The sequence below is a fragment of the Mus caroli genome, chromosome 2 (assembly GCF_900094665.2).
Source record: "Mus caroli chromosome 2, CAROLI_EIJ_v1.1, whole genome shotgun sequence".
Classification (NCBI taxonomy): domain Eukaryota; kingdom Metazoa; phylum Chordata; class Mammalia; order Rodentia; family Muridae; genus Mus; species Mus caroli.
Window position 1 is genome coordinate 93,946,850 of NC_034571.1, and position 3,474 is coordinate 93,950,323.

The 3,474-nt window shown below is 40.3% G+C and overlaps 1 pseudogene; it reads right to left on the reverse strand.

The window, feature by feature from the left end:
* Window positions 1-927: 927 nt before the first annotated feature.
* On the reverse strand, window positions 928-1,955 carry LOC110306731 (annotated as a pseudogene).
* Between the last annotated feature and the right edge of the window lie 1,519 nt (window positions 1,956-3,474).

Below are 3,474 nucleotides of genomic sequence, written 5' to 3' on the forward strand. Positions count from 1 at the left end.
TACATACATACATGTATGTAGAGAGAGAAGGAGAGAGAGAGAGAGAGGGTTGACTGTCTAGCATTAGTACTAGGGGTACGTGCCAAGTCTAATAGCAACTGAAAGCCCATATTTGGTTGATAACTCTGAGAGGCTTGTCTTTTTCTAAAAAAAAAAAAAACCTGAAGAGTGGAGGAGATTGCAGGAAGTTGGGGGAAGTATTGGGAGGAAAGTAGGGAGGGGGGGAACTGCCCCCACGAAGTCATAGATGAGAGAAGAATAAATAATTTTTATTACCTTTACTTTTGAAGACTTTAATATAATTACATCTTTCTTCTGTCCCTTTTCCTTCTCCTAAACCTTCCCTATATTCCTTCTTGCTTTTTCAAATTTAAGGCCTCTTTTTTCAATACTTGCTATTTCATCTACATGTATGTGTATATACACTAGTTTTTGTATGTTTCTGCAGCTTTTACTTTGTATATAACCACCTGGGGGAGGGGGGTTGGTGGTGCCTTGCCTTTGGCTATACTAGAGAATACACCAGAGATCTGAAGGCTCCAGACACTAACTGGGAAGTTAGGTGGTAGAAACAATGATTCAGATCAATTACATGATTACAAAACTGAGGTCTTCGGCAGGGTTCCAAGTTTTTAGGCCTGTCTTTGGACTTCTAAGGAAGCAGTGACATGGAAAGGGCAAGTACTGGGCTGGTCCTTGAGTCATCTCAATGACTTCAGGGGCAGGGAAGACCTATCCAGCTTGTCTCCAGAGATCTCCAGTCCATGCCTAACTTGGCCAGGGGTTTCCTGAAGGATCTGCTAGTAAACTTGGCTTTTAGGTGCTCAGGTCTTCATGGGGTACCTGTCCTAATCTGCCCAGTGCAGAGCCCCACCACCAGTCTCCCCAGACTTATGGAAAACTATGACACCCCAGTCATTGGACTATTTAGGACTTACATGCCTGCATAGACTCAGTCACAGTCTATCTGGTTCATTTTGAGCAGGAGGTATTTGCAGAACTTCTTGACTACATCCTTGGCAGTCTGCATAAGTTTGATTATTGTAAAATCATCCTCCACCACATGGATGCCTGTACTAGCTATGAAGTTCTGGTCAAAGGGGTCCTCACTGGATACTCCTCAATAAAGGACTTGTATAGGTCAGCCAGCTGCTCCATTGTGATGTACTTACTGAAGCTGCCCAGAGACTTGAAGTCTGGGTGGCACTTGCCAGACTTGTAAAACTCAGAGGGAGCCACACCCATGCTGATAACAACGTGGTTAGTATAGCTGGCCTTTGTAATTGCAGTCTTCAGCATGTCCAGCGCTGCTTTGTTCTCCAGGACATTAGGGCCCAAATACTACCTTATCACTCACATTGGTGGCTTCCTTTTTATATTTATACTTGATGATATTCTTCAGGTTATGGTAAACCTCCAATGTGCATGGATTTCTGGAAACAAGATGCCCCAACAGGCAGGATCATGAACTCTTGCATGAACAGATTATTGCCAGCATGAGAACCACCATTGATCATATTGAAAGCTGGGACCAGCAGGATGACTTCAGGGTTGCCAGAAAGGTCAGCAATGTGACAGTAAAGGGGCAATCAATTTTCCATGTATCAGTTTTACAGATAGCCAAGGACACACCCAGATGGCATTTGCACCAAATTTAGATATATTCTCACTGCCATCCATCTCAATCATTAGTTTGTCAGTCTTCTCTTACTCTACAACATTCAGTTTCTTGATACTCAGAGCAGAGCCAATGGTATTATTGCCTTTGTGACACCCTTCCCCAGGAAGCAGGTCTTATAATTGTCATGGAGTTCTAGGGCTTTATGGATGCCAGTGGACTCACTGCTGGGCACAGCAGCTTAAAGAGACCTTTTGCAGTATGGAGACTCACCTCAACAGTGGGGTTGCCACTGGAAGTCAAATATCGCTTTGGCTTGGATCTTGAAAATAGACATGGTGAACTTCTGGCTGTTGGATCACTGTGAAGGAAGAAAAGAGTGTTCTGCAGACACTGAAGAGAGAGCAGCACTCTACATAAAATTTCTAAAATATATAAATAAAACGTGTTCTGTCTGTATAATGTTAGTTGCATTTCTCTGATTTCAGGGTTCACTATTTGACATTGGATAACCAATTGGGTGTGCTCATCCTTAGGGAAGACTATTTCTCTCACTTTCAGAACTCCTTAGCTACCTGTAGTTCTTTTTGTAGGGTTGTGGTCCTTTGGCTTTCCCTTACTAAGGTTGGCATGACTGTTATTGCTGACTTCATTCAGATCATGTTTATTCAGTGATGTTGTTGAGATTTTATGACTGTGGTGTCTCATATTCTCTTTAGTCCTAGCACTGCAGAGTAGAGGCTCATAGATCATCATGAGTTTCAGGCCAGCAGAAGTTCCACAGTGAGGAGTTGTCTCTAAACTAAGCAAACAAAACCAAGCAAAACAAACAAACAACAAGAAAACCAATGAACATAAACAAAAATAAGCAAGAATACAAAGTCATGTATTTTTTCTAGTTCTTAACTCTCTTTAGATGTAATCCATAGTTCTTTTATCCTCCTGAATATGAAGAGGAATTTATCACTGAGTGGACCACATAAATGTTTATATGCTGAGCATGCACATAACTCTGCTCTTTTTAGACCAAAAGTATTTCATGATGACAAAAGGTGTTCTAGACTGCCTATTATTTACTTTCTCCTGGGGCAAAATAGAAAAATCATAAAATTCTAGACGTATCTTCGTAAGAACAGCGTCTTCTTATGCTGTTTCTGGGGATTTTGGTGCTACACCTTTTTCTATACATTTGCCAATCCCAGGCTCCTCTTAGGTTTTCATGTGGCCAAGGACAACTTTGAACTTCTGCTAATCCTGTTCTATTTCCCAGATGCTTGGCTCACCATTCTAAGTCTATGTGTTGCTAGAATTCAAGCCAACTCTCTGCATACATTGGGTGATATTATATATTAACTAAGGTATCTTCAATGGTAAATGAGTCTTTTATAAAGGACACAATAAGAAATAAAATGGGAAAACTGTAGAGGTTAACTGAAAACTGAACCCCATGGTATTTAATCTGTTATAAATTGACGTTGACACTATAGGTCATAGAATAACAGATAAAGTTACATGTTCATGACTGAGTTTCTTAATTTCTTAAATAAGAGTAACTATAGAAGATATTCGATTGGATCCCACTGATAGTTGAAGGTGTAAAGTGCCAGAGTACTACTGTTAATGAAAAGTGCTTAGAAACAAGCCTAGTGTATCATATGTTGTATTATAATCTATATTTATCATGTGCTTTAAATGATACTAAATGCTTTGTGTAAATTGTGATTTTGTGACAGAATATAGAGGAAAGGAGCCTCTTAGGAACATGAGAGATGAAGTGATGGATACTGCTGGTTGTCAACTTGACTATATCTCAAATGAGCTACGATCCAGAAATGAAGGGAATATCTGTGATTCAG